This window comes from Octopus bimaculoides, chromosome 6 (assembly GCF_046866305.1).
Source record: "Octopus bimaculoides isolate indiv1 chromosome 6, ASM4686630v1, whole genome shotgun sequence".
Lineage (NCBI taxonomy): Eukaryota > Metazoa > Mollusca > Cephalopoda > Octopoda > Octopodidae > Octopus > Octopus bimaculoides.
Window position 1 is genome coordinate 43,824,749 of NC_142933.1, and position 17,295 is coordinate 43,842,043.

At 39.7% G+C, this 17,295-nt stretch overlaps 3 non-coding genes across 3 annotated transcripts; all 3 read left to right on the plus strand.

Moving 5' to 3' along the window:
* The first annotated feature begins 1,977 nt into the window (after positions 1-1,977).
* Positions 1,978-2,060, plus strand: Trnal-uaa (transfer RNA leucine (anticodon UAA)). The gene has a single exon. It is a non-coding gene; the product is annotated as a tRNA-Leu (tRNA).
* A 912-nt stretch (positions 2,061-2,972) lies between these two features.
* Trnal-uaa (transfer RNA leucine (anticodon UAA)) lies at positions 2,973-3,055 on the plus strand. Its single transcript has one exon. It is a non-coding gene; the product is annotated as a tRNA-Leu (tRNA).
* A 1,567-nt stretch (positions 3,056-4,622) lies between these two features.
* Positions 4,623-4,705, plus strand: Trnal-uaa (transfer RNA leucine (anticodon UAA)). The gene has a single exon. It is a non-coding gene; the product is annotated as a tRNA-Leu (tRNA).
* Positions 4,706-17,295: the final 12,590 nt, after the last annotated feature.

The window sequence follows — 17,295 nt, forward strand, 5'->3', positions numbered from 1 at the left end:
CTCCCTCCCTCTCTCTATCCCTCCCTCCCTCTCTCTCTCCCTCCCTCTCTCTCTCCCTCCCTCTCTCTCTCCCTCCCTCTCTCTCCCTCCCTCTCTCTCTCCCTCCCTCTCTCTCTCCCTCCCTCTCTCTCCCTCCCTCTCTCTCTCCCTCCCTCTCTCCCTCCCTCCCTCCCTCTCCCTCCCTCCCTCCCTCTCTCTCTCTCTCCCTCCCTCTCTCTTTCCCTCCCCTCCCCTCTCCCTCCCCCTCCCCTCCCCTCCCCTCCCCTCCCCTCCCTCTCTCACTCCCTCTCTCTATCTCTCCCTCCATCTCCCTCTCCCCCCTCTCTCTCTCCCTATTTCTCCCTCTCTCCTTCCCCCCTCTCTTGATATGACATGTAATTGCTGTCATTTTGTTTAAATCTTCACCGCCGTAATGTTTGCTTTCATTTTGTGATAGACAGTCATCACGCAGAAACAGTAGGAGATTAAGTTGTTTCTTGAAAACATCTACCCACTACTCCATGAAGGCATATATGTATATATATATATAAATAGCAGTTGGCAATATAGATAACTCATTGGACATGCTGGTTGGAAGCATATGGCCTCTTAAATACTGGAGGTATATGCAAAGTTTGGCTAGTTTGGTCGTAAAAAGACCGAATCAAAAAGAAGTCTCTTTTCTGAGAAGGAAAGAAAAATTGTCTTCTCTTTTATGATTCCTTCCACGGCCGAAGGGATTCAGCTATGCCTGCGTACATTTTTTTCTTTCTCTAATCCGCAAATGGGGAAATATCACGTTTCCAGAACGAATTTTTTCCCAAGAGGACAGCGGTTAAAATTTTCACATTTTGAGTTCAAAAAGGCACATGGATCGACCGAATTTTTAAAAGAATATTTTCCTCTCGGTCAAGTAAGGTTTACACCGTCTGCTTACGTTGAGGTATAGCGCAGATACTTTCAGTAGCTTCCAGTTAATTTTGCATGGCATCCTGTCCTCTTCTGATATATAATAATGACCTGGAATGAAAATTTCTGTATTCTGAAAGGTATCTCCATTCTTTTGAGCAAAATATCTCACTGATGATATTCTATATCATCCAGTTAACACTCTATATCCACTGCTCACTGACAATTTGATGTATTACTTTACTAGCGCATTATATCCTCACTTTTACTGAAGATGTGGTGTATCCCTAGATCCACTTGTTCAATGACTATGTTGAATATCTCTTTATTACACATCACAACCACTTGCTAACTAGCAATGTTGTATGTCATCCTTCAGTCTCCCCAGTCCTTAGTAGACCGGCTTCTACTTACCTGAACCAGCAAAATCTGTTCCTCCATTTCACTCCCGTCACAATTTTATCTGCTTCGTTCATTTCAGATCATAACAGGTTTGTCGGCAATGAACGCTTCCGATTGGCTAAAATAGTAAAACTTTAAAGACCGGTAACTTTTTATTACTAATTTCTATAGAAACTAAAATGGGATTTTCGCCATCAGCATGCAGAACTACATCAGTGTAGAATATTTGAAAAACTTCTGTGGGCTGGAAAAATCTTGTAAAGACACTCATGACGCCATTCATATTGTGTTCAACTTCCGTAAACTCTGCATTAATCACAATGATTATTTCTTCTTCTCTAAATCTGTATCCTTCTAGACCTCCTTGTCAACCATTCTCTGATAGAAGAAAAAAAAAATAATAACCGGAACATTAACTACATCAACCTCACCAGTTCGCAATTTACCGTAAAGGCTATGACCTCTGCTTCGACCATCTGAAGTGTAAATAAACATCTAATGCTATTTAACAATACCAAATACAATACATTAAAGTGATAAATGTAATTGATTACATTTATTATTGTAAAAATTCTAATTTCGTCTCTTGAAAACAAAAGTCACTATAAACTATATAACATTAAACAATGCGGCTAGTAAATACAATATAAGCAATAACAATTCTTTAGAGGAGCATATCCAGCAAGGAGCACGATGGCCGAGTGGTTAAGGCGTTGGACTTAAGTTCCAATGGACAATTGTCCGCGTGGGTTCGAACCCCACTCGTGCTAGAAGACTTTTGTGTTTTTGTTTCTTTTTTCAATTTCTGAGTCTGTTTAGTAATTTGTATGTACTCTATATGTCTTATAAAACTGTGTCTGAAGCTACTTTATTCGTTTACTTGTTTCAGTCATTGGACTGCGGACATGCTGGAGCACCGCGTTAAAAGGTTTTAGTCGAAGAAATCATCCCCAGGATTTATTTTTAAGTTAGACTTATTCTATCGGTCTCTAATGCCAAGCCGCTAGTTTCCGGGGACGTAAATACATCAACACAGGTTGTCAAGCAGCGGTAGGGGAACAAACGCAAACACACACACGCACACATATACGACGGGCTTCTTTCAGCTTCCGTCTAACAAATCCACTTACAAGGCTTTAGTTAGGCCGAGAGTATAGTAGAAGATACTTGCCCATGATGCCACGCAGTGGGACTGAGCGCAAAATAGGCTTCTCACCACAGAACCACGCCTGCACCTATATATATATATATATAGGTATATATATATATATATATATATATATATATATATATATATATATATATATATATATATATATATATATAACATACTGTCAAGCATAATTAGGGTTCGAACATACGCGGACAACTGTCAATTAATTTCAACGTCTTAACCACTCTGCCATCATGTTGCACCATAAATTTTTGTAATGGTACCATATCAAATTTGAAATATACACCGTCTTTGATGGAGTGTGGATCTATATTTTTATACTTCAGTTTTGACTTGGTGAAAATTATTTTACGCAGTCACCGCTTGACACCAAAATAAATAATACCAATCTCGCAGTATACATGAAAGACAAACATCACAGCTAGAACACATACTGAAAAGATGATGGGAAATGCAGCTAGTAATAATATCAGCAATAAAAGATTTTTAAAGAGACTGACTTTTCAGAAGCACGATGGCCGAGTGGTTAAGGCGTTGGACTTAAGTTCTAATGGACAATTGTCCGCGTGGGTTCGAACCCCACTCGTGCTAAGACGTCTTTTTTTTTCTTCAAATTCTGAGTTTATTTAGTAATTTGTATGTACTCTAAATGTATCACAAAACCGTGTCTAAAGCTACTTTATTAATTTTTTTTTTAATAGCATCATACCAATTTTGAAATATACGCCATCTTTGATGGAGTGCGAATCTATAATTCTATGCCTCTGTTTTGACTTGGTGTAATTATTTTACAGCCACCGCTTGTCACCAAAACACATAATACAAATCTCACAGTATACACGAAAGAGAAACAGCGCGGCCAGAACACACATTGATGGGAAATGCAGTTAGTAATAAAATTCCGATATAATCCTTTTTTTCTTTTCCCAAGACATACCTGTCTATCTATCTATCTATCTATCTATCTATCTATCTATCTATCTATCTATCTATCTATCTATCTATCTATCTATCTGTCTGTCTGTCTGTCTGTCTGTCTGTCTGTCTGTATGTATGCATGTATGTATGTACGTATGCGTGTGTGTGAGTATGTGTGTGTTTGAGTATGTGTGTGTGAGTATGTGTGTGTGTGTGTGTGTGTGTGTGTGTGTGTGAAAAGGTTGAGTTCTATTTCATCCTTTACTTTGGCGGTTTCCAAAGGTCGATTTCTAATAAAGATTCTTCATATTTCATTGGTAGCTGGCTGTTGTAAGAATTTTGCGAATATGAAAATGTTACAAGTATTATGTTTGTTATGAGGATTTATAGAACAAACACCGTATAGTAACTCAACAAACTGTTAAAAATGGGGAAGAGAAGATGTTAAAAGTTTGAAAAGAATTTAATCCATGCATCTGATCGTTTCAAACAGCAATATTAACATGTAAATAACATGGTAGAAAAATTAGGAATCAATTTAATGATAATTACATGTTTATATTGCTGTCCGAAACGATTGTATGCATGGATTAAATTCTTTTCAAACTTGCAACATCTCTTCTTCATCTGTAACAGTTTGTTGAGTTTCTATACGATATTTGTTCTATAAATTCTCATAACCCACCTTATATATATATAAGTGAAACGACTTTTTCACTTCCCGTTCGGGAAGTGAAAAGTACTAAACTGGTACTTATTTTATCGGCCTCTAAAGGATAAAAAGCAAAGTCGACCTCGGTTGAATTTAGACTCTGAACATAAGAACGGGTGAAATACCGCTAAGCATTTTGCCCGGCATGCTAACGGTTCCGCCAGCTCGTCCACTTATCAGTCGTTTCTAATATAAACGCAAGATTTGAAATTTGGGGGAGGGGTTTACTTCATCTTATCGACCCTGGAAGGAGGGAAGTCAAAGAGGACCTCAGCGAATTTTGGACACGGAACGTAAAGAGCCGTACCAGATACTATAACTATTCTACGAATTGACCGCCCTTATAATAATAATTTCTATGTTTATGGACAAAACCAGTAATTTTGAGGGGTAGATGTTAGTCAATTATAGGGACTTGAATACTTGATGGGTGCTTTCTTTTATCGATCCGAGGAAGATTATGGGAAATGCTGCAAGTAACAATGCTATCAACAATAAGTGTTCTCTAAACATTCGATGTTCTCGTGAAGCACGATGGCCGAGTGGTTAAGGCGTTGGACTTAAGTTCCAATGGACGAATGTCCGCGTGGGTTCGAACCCCACTCGTGCTAAAAGTATTTTTTTCTGTGTTGTTATTCGTATGTGTTTTATGTATTACAATATTGTGTCTAATATTTTATTGATGTTATATCAATTCTGAAATAAATTTCGTCTTTGATGGAATGCAAATCTGCATTTTTTGCTTGTCTATTTTAAACTTGGTGTAAACATTCTGTTCTACACATCGCTTGGCACTAAATCATCGCTTGGCACTAAAATGCATAACACCAGTCACCTATTACACACGAAAGACAAACGTCACCTAATAAAATTACACGATTCTCATTTGCACATATTTTTACACGACAGATAAAGCATTAAAATAACACCAGAAACAACCAACCAAATTCCACAGCAAAACGAAACCAGCGTAGTATACTACAAGACAATGCTACATACATATCTGCAATAGAGAAATACCACCAGGCGGTGCAGTGAAACATAACATAAAAACAACAATAAAAATTATCAGTCAAAACTTTCATGGAACATGAAAATCCAAACATTTATTGAACACAGGACAATTGAAGACGAGATATTGTATCAGGAGGAAAATAAAATTTTTATGATAATAAGAAATAGAAATTACGGTCATATCACTTTGAATACATTGGTTCTCGCACGATTACCTAGGTTAAGCAACGTCGAGCTTAGGTGGTACGTAGATACGTGAACGCTTGGGAAACCTAGGTGTTGTAAGCATCTCACATTACAGGCGCAGGTAGTTGTAGGTTTGCTTCCCAACCACATGGTTCCGGGTTCAGTTCCGCAGCTTGGCACATTGGTCGAGACTTCTACTATAGTCTTTTGACAGTGTCCTTCATACATGGATCATCAAGGTCCTGGAAATTTACAAGATAGCTCCAACAATTGTGAACTTTTAAAAAGTAATCATGAATTCGTGGAGAAATACTCTCATTTTAAACCATACACAAAGATATACCACCTCACCAGACATCAAAATCGCCTGTGGCTTCTTTCAAGGTGACTCATTATCACAATTACTATTCTGCCTCGCACTGTTCCTATTATCCACGCAACTGAATAATGCTGAGAAAGGGTTTAAAATCTTTGACGTGAAAATTAATCATCTACTCTATATGGATGATCTTAAACTGTTTGCCAAAAAAGAAACAAACAAAAAAACGGCAAAGAATTAGAAGAGCTCCTGAATATTGTCAAAGAACTCAGCTCTGATATAGGTATGGAATTCGGACTTGATAAATGTGTAAAGGCTACTTTCAAGGTAGGGAAGTCCATAAAGGCAGAAAACGTAGAACTTGATATTACCACCGCTATTCAAAACCTAGACCAATCCGAAATATGCAAATATCTGGGAACCAATGAAGGTGATGGTTTCCAGTACTCTAAAATGAAAGCGAAAATCCGCAAGGAATGCTACGGAAGGGTAAGAATGGTCCTAAACTCAGAATTAAATGTTGTTAACAGAATTAATGCGATCAATTCTTTGGCCATACCTGAAGCCACATATAGCTTTGGTATCATTAAATGGAATCTCGTTGACGTGCAGAATATGGATGGAAAGATCTGTAAAATCCTTACAAGGTAAGGAATGCACCATTCAAAATCAGATGTTGATAGGATTTATCTTCAAAGAAAAATAGGTGGAAGAGGCTTCATACAGCTCGAACAATCCTTTAAATCAGCAATAATAGGCCTTGAAACGTATCTTAATATAACAAGTGATGTGCTCTTACGAACTGCACTGAAGCATGAAGATTTCAAGCAAGCTTCAGTCATGAAGCTTAGTAAGAAATTTCAAAAGTCTCTTGGCCTACAAGTTAACAATAAGAGTGACCAAATACTGATAAACCTACCATTGCTTCTCCTGATTTAAAAATTAACAATCAGAAAGACCAATGAAACCTAAATAGTAACAAACCTGTCATTGATGCAAAAAACATCAAACAAAAAGCAAAGAAGGCTTGCATGAATAATATTGAAGACGACTGGAAAGGCAAATTCCTGCATGGAAAATACCCTAACTGCCTGTCCAAACCAGATATTGATCAAAATCTAACACACCAATGACTACAAGGGACAGGTTTGAAAGGGGAAACAGAAGGTTTTGTTATTGCAGTGCAAGATCAGAGCTTACCTACCAGAAACTACCATGCATACATCCTTAAAGACGGATCTGACTCCTCGTGCAGAATTTGCGGAAAATTCACAGAGGCAATTGATCATGTTTCTTCTGGCTGCCCAGTCCTCGCTGAAAAGGAGTACCTTATAAGACATGACAGACTAGAGCAGTACGTCCACTGGAATACTTGTAAATATTACAAAATTAAATCTCATGATAAGTGGTACAGGTACCATCCAGAAGATGTAGTAAATGGCGAGGGCGTCACCATCCTTTGGAACTTCCCAATACGGATAGAAAAATTGACTCCAATCGACCAGACATTGTGATCAAGGACCACAACAGAGGAACTTCTCTATTAATAGATATGTGTGACTCACAAGATCAAAATGTCTCAAGAAAAGAATACGAAAAGCTTTCTCACTATATAGATCTGCAAATTGAAATCAGAAAAATGTGGAAGCTTAGTACTACGATAACACCAATAGTAATTGGTGCGTTGAGAATGATAAAGAAGGGAGCTGAGAAGTATATTAAGCAACTCCCTGGTAGTTCCAATCTCCATGAACTACAAAAGATAACCTTGATGTATATGGCCTATATACTACAGAAAGCACTCTCCATCTAAAATGGAATAAATGTGGTGATAATTTTAGCATGCATAGCAAAACAAAAATGCCATTGCTACTTTTGGCCTCCGGAGGATGCCCGGTATTAAGGCAGCTGAAATAAAGTTATAATGAAAAGAAACCATAAATAATAATAATAATAATAATAATAATAATAATAATAATAATAATAATAATAATAATCCTTTCTGCTATAGACACAAGGGGCCTGGAAATTGTGGGCGCTTCGTTACACTTATTCATCACTAAATCTGTATAGAATATGTCTTGACATCCACCAACCATATTTTTCAACTGGTAAAATACTGTGAGCATCTGAAACATTCCAGTTGCACCTGGAACATTCCTTGGTGTATGCTTGACCCAGAACTGAAACTTAGACGAAAATATGAGGTATAAAAAGAGGCATCTAACAAAACGGCAACCCAGCAGCTCACCACCCTCGAATTTTTTGCCCTTGTCGTAGCTCCAGTGCATGACTGTATATCATCAACCGCAGCGTCTCTAGACAAGTGCTCGGCAACCTTTTGTTTTTTACTTGTGGTACACTTGTATTCTTTTTAAAATTCGGCAGCACACCTGAACTAAAAATATAACTAAAAGTATAAGGGGAAAATTATATTCAGGTTACACTGCGGCACACCTAGCATCGTTTCGTGGTGCACCAATATGCCGCAGCATACAGGTTGCGGAGCACTGCTCTAGACATCTGCTTTGGAATAATCAAAAGAGCTCACCTATTTCAAAAGTAGCGAAAGAGATGCTTCAGTCTGCTCAGATGCGTGTTGGTTCAAGACACAACAGGCTGTATTATATTGCGGGGCCTTTCTAATGAAAACTTTCTATCAGCCAATCTGCTATTGTAAGTAGTCACTTTACTCAAAAGCTTGTCCCAGTTCCTATCAACCTGCAGGTCCTGACCGAACCAGATCTAAAGCTGTTTAATCGGATCCACTGAAAGGCGCCATCCATCGCCAGCTTGCTCTTGGCGCCGAATTGGCTATTAACCGACCGTCTTCTGTTCCAGTTCAAGCGGAAGGAATTTCAACGTATCTGACATTCGCAGCAATAACTTAACAACCAAAATGCGCAGAATCGATAGGTGAAAGCGCGATGGAAGTACTTTGTTGTAACGGTTTCGATAGATGGTTATTTATCCTGACCGTCGAGCAGATGTCGCTGAACAAAGAAGCGATCTACCATTTGAAAAACAATAATTTCTATGTATGGTCGGTAAATGTGAATTTCAGAATGAGTCTGTTTAAAACCGAATTTTAAAGCTATTTCAAATAGTTTCAATATCGACCAGAATGTCTCTACATCCTAACCTTTTGTCACTCATTAGAACTAAAGTAGAATGGTATGTTGTTGATCAGATTATACATACAGATTACATATACTGAATTATTCATAAACACCGGATTAAATCTAGAGATTTCAGATAGCATTAGATAATTTATCTTGAAGGCGTCTTTACTTATTTATACTACTCTCTCTTTCTCACTCCTTCACCTGCTCCTCCTCCTTTCTCTCACTCCCACTCCGTCTTCTCTTCCCTTTGGTAGTTTGGGAGAAGACGAAGCCTGTTTCTGTAGTTGTCGCTTATTTTTGTTGTTGTGGTTACTATTGCTAATGTTGATGTTTGTGCTGTTGCGTTGGATTGTACCAATTCTTTTGATAAATCACTATTGTAAGTTATTGATGTTCCTGCTGTTGCTGTTGCTTCCTGCTACTGCTGACTACTAAAGCTGCTGTGGCTGCTGCTGCTGCTGCTGCTGCTGTTACCGTTATTACTGTGGCTGCCGATGATCATGATGATCTTCCTATTTGTTTTTCTGGGTCAACAACCTCTGAGCTAAACGACTGTTATGTCGATGACTATATCGATTCCACCTCTCTCGATAGCAACTCACACTTTTCACCATCGTTAATAATTTCTACCATCGTGAAATACAGCAACTTCTTGGACATTAATGTCTCTAACGAAACCAGCATCCCAACCTCTTCAACCTCTACCGAAACCAACATCCCAACCTCTCCAACTTGGTTTACTATATAAATTCACAGACTCTCACTCCAGCTTCACCTTAATGGGCCGCGTCCCAACGCATGTGCTGAACTTGCCATCCCTATATCACAATGTGTCCACCACCGCCGAATGCCCTGGGAGAAGTCCGACTGCTACAAGTTGAAACAAATGAGTCACATTTTCCCTTCTCGCATATATGGACGCTATACTCTTCCCTTCATCCAATCCATTTTATAATCTTGTCGCTATTGGTTTCGTCTGTGAGAATGGGTTGCAACTATAGCTTTTGCGGGTGTGTAGGAAGAAAAATGTACCGATAACCTTCACAGTTCACAGGTTGCCCCCGTGATCTTTACCGGTATGCAGAAAGGAGGCTGGCAGAAACATTAGCATGCCGGGCGAAATGCTTAGCAGTATTTCGTCTGCCGTTAAGTTCTGAGTTCAAATTCCGCCGAGGTCGACTTTGCCTTTCATCCTTTCGGAGTCGATAAATTAAGTACCAGTTACGCACTGGGGTCGATGTAGTCGATTTAATCCGTTTGTCCGTCCTTGTCTGTCCCCTCTATGTTTAGCCCCTTGTGGGCAATAAAGAAATAAGAAAGGAGGCTACAGTCACAGCCTTAACTGGTATGCAAGAAGAAGGCTGTACCTGTAATGTTCACCATCCACAGGTGTGCAGGAAGGAGGTTGTCTCTATGCTCTTCACAGATATGCGGCAAGGAATATGTATTCACAGCCTTCACAGGTGTTCAATACATGTGTTTGTTGTACTCATAATCTTCTCAGGTGTGCATGAAAGAGGCTGTAATCATAGCCTTCACAGGTGTACAAGAAAGGGGTTGTACTCATAATCTCTCACTGCTGTGAAGAAGATGTATTCACAGCCTTCACAGGTGTGCAAGACGGGGGTTGAACTCATGATCTTCACGTGTGTGCATGAAGAAGGGTGCGTTCACAGCCTTTACAGGCGTGCAAGAACAAGCTTGTACTCACGGCCTTCGCTAGTGTGCAGGAAGGGATCTGTATCCATAGCCTTCACAAGACCTCCTAGTCGAATTTCATCAATATGGTTAAAGTACCGATCGAATAGTTGCAAGTCGATAGCTACAAAAAAAAAAAAGAAAGAAAACTTGCCTTGGAAAGAGGAATATAAAGAACCAACATTCTGAGGAGAATGTACTAATCACAGTGGTCAGTGAGGGACTTGGAGGACACTAAAAGAGGGGAGACGGCTGTGTTGGGCACCTGAATGAAAGTGGCACAAGACTAGCCAGTCCTGAGGAATAGAAGTCATTAGAGAGAGAGAGACGAGGCACCATGTCTATTGGCATGAGGCTAGATTGCGATGATGACCGTACTTCTAATAACTTTCCCTACTGGTCAACGGATTCGCATCTTCCACACCTACCACCCTCCAACCCGGCCTTTTCGGCACTTCATCTTCTGAAACATCTGCCTTCTGTTATTGCACCCTTAACTATACCAACCTGTTCCAATTTCTCACTACTCTCGTTCAAAAGTCGATCTAAGTTATCGACCCTCGAAGGATAAAAGTCAAAAGTCGAATTAGTTGAGATTTAAACTCGGAATACAAAGGCAGACAACCAAATACTACGTCATACATCTGTCCAACAAATATGCTGACATATCAAACCGCCTTTCCGACATCTCCTACAATGAATGACCTCTTCTCTTTTATTACTTCCATCATAGTGGTCAGTGAGGGACTTGGAGGACACGAAAAGAGGGGAGACGGCTGTGTTGGGCACCTGAATGAAAGTGGCACAAGACCAGCCTGTCCTGAAGAACAGAAGTCATTAGAGAGACTTCTGATTTATTAAACTCTCATCTTCTTTCTCATATCCTATCCGGCACCATTAACCTTTACAAACATCCATTCTTTCTCGGAACATCGTTCTCCTGGAAACTCCTGTCCATGCGTTTTTGGCGGTCGTTGCGTAGCAAATATTCCAGAGGACTGTCAACCACGTTGATCTCATCTATTTCGGAAGGACTGACAAGGTTGTGGGCTGGTCCGTTTTACCCAACACTAACCAAATAAAAACATAAATTCATTATATTTGGGACACGTGGCCAGAGGCTTGGCAGAATTGGTAGAGAAGTAAATTAAATGCAAGCGTTATTTAGTTATGTTGCTTTATGTTTGGGTTCAAATTCAAATTCATTCGAGTTCATTTAAGCCTCAGGTTCTCAACAAGGGCGGTACCCGTGAGTGTTGTGAGTGTTTGACTTTAGGGGGAGGTTAGAGGTCGCGGTGAGATAACAATTAACATACTAAATTTTACCTATTGTAAGGGTAAAGATCCCTCCTTCGGTCATGAATGACCATGGGATTCCACCTAGAAAGTTTCCCTCCGGGCAAGGTTGGTTTTATGGAAGACCAGCAGTCACCCATGCATACCAGCCTCCCCTCTCCATGCCACCGATGTTATCCAAAGGAAAGGCAAAGGCTGATACAGCTTGGCACTGGCAACATCGCAACTAATTTCGGATCTACTTCAGCTGATTCACAAAATCTGCATTTTTTTAAAAGGAAGTAAAAAATCTGAAAATCGTCCACTCTTATTGCTATGAAGGAAATGTTGTGGAGAAAAAATTAGAGGAAAATATTACATGGTTCAGGGTTCAGTCCCACTGCGTGGCGCCTTGGGTAGGCGTCTTCTACTATGGTCTCGGGCCGACCAAAGCTTTGTGAGTGGATTTGGTAGACGGAAACTGAAAATATATGTGTGTGTGTGTATGTTTGTGTGTCTGTGTTTGTCCCCACAACATCGCTTGACAACCGATGCTGGTGTGTTTACATCCCTGTAACTTAGCGGTTCGGCAAAAGAGACCGATAGAATAAGTACTAGGCTTACAAAGAATAAGTCCTGGGGTAGATTTGCTCAACGAGTAAAAGAGTAAAAGAGTATAGGTTTAAAAATCGAAAAAACTGTGTATTTTTAGCCAATAGCGAGACAGAAATTTTCTGCGTTTAGTGGTGTCAACTTTAAGGTTGTGAAATTTATAGGTTAGCGTCTGTGAAATGACCTGTTCTTTGTAGGTTTCTAAATAAACATAAATACCTAATAAAATCAACACGTATCGTTTTACTGTTTCTTTTGTCTCTTCATTGATTTCTAGTGTTTTGTATATTTTTATTATTTTTTAAAATCTGTTATACTAATATATTTTTCTGCATGTGTTTACTTTATGCGTATTGCAGTATTATGTATACCTGTCATGTATTTGTGTACATCAGTAACATATAAGTACATATTCTTTTACTCTCTTTTACTCTTTTACTTGTTTCAGTCATTTGACTGCGGCCATGCTGGAGCACCGCCTTTAGTCGAGCAAATCGACCCCAGGACTTATTCTTTGGAAGCCTAGTACTCATTCTATCGGTCTCCTTTTGCCGAACCGCTAGGTTACGGGGACGTAAACACACCAGCATCGGTTGTCAAGCGATGTTGGGGGGACAAACACAGACACACAAGTACACACACACACACACACACACACACACACACACACACACACACACACACACACACACATACATATACATATATATACATATATACGACGGGCTTCTTTCAGTTTCCGTCTACCAAATCCACTCAAAATGCTTTGGTCGGCCCGAGGCTATAGCAGAAGACATTTGCTCAAGGTGTCACGGAGTTGGACTGAACCCGGAACCATGTGGTTGGTAAGCAAGCTATTTACCACCTAGCCACTCCTGCGCCTATACATGAAAAATATGTAACATATTAAGACAATTGACGACAAATATCTACAATAATTGATAAATGCAAATTTTTAATAAAACAAAATACACGGGTGAAGTAAGTCTCGTGGTGTGAACAATCAACACAACACAACGTGCGGGTGAAGTAAAGCACAACACAACATGCGGTTTTCATAGCAACAAGCTGTTAATGCCTCGCTGGCTGTTGATTGGCTAAAATTACCCAAATTTCCCAACTTCAATTTCAAATAACATCAGATTCTTTAATTTACTAAATAAAGTAATTGGTTGAGCGTAGTCAAAATTCAGAGTTGCATCGATACACCAAAATTAAAAGCATTCTGAGTAAAATTAAAGTGGGGCTGATTTTATGAATCAGTTCAACTAGATCCCTCATTTCTACAGCTGAGTGAATTGGAGCAACGTGAAACAAAGTTTCTTGATCAAGAACACAATACAACACATAGCCCGGGACGGTAATCGAACTCACTACCTCATGATTGTGAGCTCGACGCTCTAACCATTGAGTCACGTGCCTTCATCTATAGTAGTAATTATATTTATTGTTGGCACTCCGTCGCTTACGACGTCGAGGGTTCCAGTTGATCCGATCAACAGAACAGCCTGCTCGTGAAATTAACGTGCAAGTGGCTGAGCACTCCACAGACACGTGTACTCTTAACGTAGTTCTCGGGGATATTCAGCGTGACACAGAGTGTGACAAGGCACAACAGAAATAGGAAGAAAGAGCGAGAGAAAGTTGTGGTGAAAGAGTACAGCAGGGTTCGCCACCATCCCCCGCCGGAGCCTCATGGTGCTTTAGGTGTTATCGCTCAATAAACACTCACAACGCCCGGTCTGGGAATCGAAACCGCGATCCTATGACCGCGAGGCCGCTGCCCTAACCACTGGGCCATTGCACCTCCTCCAGTAATTATATTATACATGATAAAACTAGTAATGGTTATTAAACTAAAATGAATTCTTATAAGCCAATGGGATATCATTAAATTGCAATGTATAAAGTAAATTTGCACCTTTTGTCTTTATTGATTTTTTTATTTACATGCAAATTAGTTAGGAAATCTCTATAAGAGATGAAAGTAGTAACTATACTGAGCAGTAATGATTGTCACTACTTCAAGATGGCTGTTCTGTAGGAACCGACGTTAACTACTGTTTCTAACTCCAGGAAGAAGCCTCTGCTAGCTGGTTACCGATGCAATCTCATTTCACTGTTAAAAGCTTATACAATCCATTTTTAGAGCAAAATTTATAAACTATCATCTGTGTTAAGTTAGTTTAGTAGTGATACCTCCCTCACCATTTAGGTGGCGCTATGGGGTGGGACAATGCGAAAAAAAAAAAGAACAAAAGAAACGAAAGAACCACTGATCTGAGCTACATATCTTTCAACAATCGACTACTTCATTCCTGTAGTGTGGTTGACCCTGTGACATTATAACCTTTTGACCTTTTGACCTAGTACATATGTACAAAATTATATTGGAAATCTCTTCAATTTTTCCCCTTCCAAGAATTCCCATCATACCATACTTCAGTCGAGAGTTGTTTTTCCTTGTTGTTAAGTAACAAGACACCTTCAGAGAAGAGACTTATAACTAAAGACGGTCCGACCGTAACATTTCCCTCTTACTTGAACATGTCCTTTTCTTTTTCTCTTTTTTTTTCTGTTTTTTTTTCTTTCTGTTTTTTTTTTCTTGTTTTTTTTCTGTTTTTTTTTCTTCTGTTTTTCTTTTCTTTTCTTTTCTTTTTCTTTTTTTTTTTGTAAAATGATTATTGAGGTGGTTTGAAAAGGATTTAGCTGTGATTTCAAACATATCAGATGATCAAATGAGAGACACTGATGTCAGTTCGTTTCACTGATATTGTTCTTGTTCTTGCTATAGCTGCCATCGTCTTCGTCGTTGGTCCTGTTGTTGTCATGGTTGTTGTTGTTAGTTGTGGTGATGGCGGTGTTGCTGTTCTTAGTTATATTGCTGTAATCGTTGCTTTAGTAATTATTATATTCGTCATTGTTTCATCATGAATGGTATTGCACCTGTTGTTGTTGCTGTTACCGTCGCCGTTTTTTTATCAACACGTCATCTTCTGAAACAACTACTTTCTGTAATTGCACCCTTAACTACACCAATCTGTTCCACTTTCTCATTTACCTCCTTCCAAAGTCGATGTAATTTATCGGCCCTCGAAGGATAAAAGTCAAAATCGAATTAGTTGAGATTTAAACTCAGAGTAGTCGTTATTGTTGTAGAGGCGCAATGGCCCAGTGGTTAGGACAGCAGACTTGCGGTCATAGGATCACGGCTTCGATTCCCGGACCGGGCATTGTGAGTGTTTATTGAGCGAAAACACCAAAAGCTCCACGAGGCTCCGGCAGGGGATGGTGGCGAACCTTGCTGTACTCTTCCACCACAACTTTCTCTCACTCTTACTTCTTGTTTCTGTTGTGCCTGTAATTCAAAGGGCCAGCCTTGTCACACTGTGTCACGCTCAATATCCCCGAGAACTACGTTAAGGGTACACGTGTCTGTGGAGAGCTCAATCACTTGCACGTTAATTTCACGAGCAGGCTGTCCCGTTGATCGGATCAACTGGAACCCTCGTCGTCGTAAGCGACGAAGTGCCAACAGTTAGTTTCATAGTATTTAGTTGATTGCTCATGTAAATCTAAATTCCTCCTGTCATTATTGTTGTTAATAGATTAACAGAATCGTTAACGCGTCAGATCTTATATTTGATCTTATCAATATTTCAGATTTTACATCCCGCTGATAAATTTAAGAACCAATCAAGTACCGAAGTAGACTTAATCGTCTAATCCAATGTTTCTCAAGATGACAAACATCAGCCCCCTCCACCAAAATATTGGTTCCAAATTTTGGCACAAGGTCAGCAATTTAGGGCAGCGGAGTAAGTCGATTATATCGACCCCACGGCTCAATAGGTACTTATTTTATCGACCCTAAAAAGATGAAAAACAAAGTTGGCCTCAGCGGAATTTGAACTCAGAAGAGGAAGACGAACGAAATGCCGCTAAGCATTTTTCCAGTGTGCTAACGATTCAGCCAGCGCTCCGCCCTCCTTCTTCCCCCTCAAAATATTGGTTTTAAATTTTGGTACAAAGCCAGTAATTTAGGGGGAAGAAGTAAGTCGATTACATCGATCCCAGTGATGAACAGGTACTTATCTTATCAACCCCGAAAGGATGAACGGCAAAGTTGTTGATGGCGAAATTTGAACTGAGGCCGTAAAGATAGATGAAATGCTGCTATGAATTTTGCCTGGCGTGCTAACGATTCTGCCAGTTCACCGGCATACTCCCCCAAAATATTAGCGACCTATATTGCACACCCATCTCTTTATTAATGAGAAGGCATTTTAAGTCCTTATCCATATAATTCTTTTTTTTTACCTTGGTATTGCGCTTGTTAAAAAAAAAAAAAAAAATAATCATCTTGATTTTATTAAACCTGGCATTTGAAATTTTTACAGTCTCCCGCCTATGAGAAACACTGGACAAAGGCCTTCCTTCAAACTATCGCCTTGTGCCTTTATTATTATTATTATTATTATTATTCGCTGCGGAGTACATCGGACGTGTTTTCGAACTCTCCAGGTGGGTTCAGATTAAAACATTTATTTAAACTAGTTTGGTGCTGTTTTTCATTATTCACTTTGTTCCAAGTTGTTAATAGAAACACTAGTAACCTGTCACTGGTTTTCTGCGTTTTTTTGGCTCCTCCAAGGGCTATATTCGGCCCACAGAATAAGTTCGGTGGGTGTTTAATCAAATACAATGCTACCGGGGGTAATGCCGGTTAGTGATAAACTCTACAGGCACGGAAATGCTGTCAGGCGGACCCGCCCGAGATGCGCACAGAGCGACGAAACCATACTGCACGCACTCGTCCAGCGTCCGTGCATTACTGACTTGTGGAGATATGTCGAACGCTGTTGTCGCGTGTAGGACGGATTCGGCTATCAGTCGATTCCTTTGGCCAGGAAGGGCAGACAATTTTCCTCTTTCTGGTGACAGTAGCGAAAGAGGTCATATGGTGGACCAA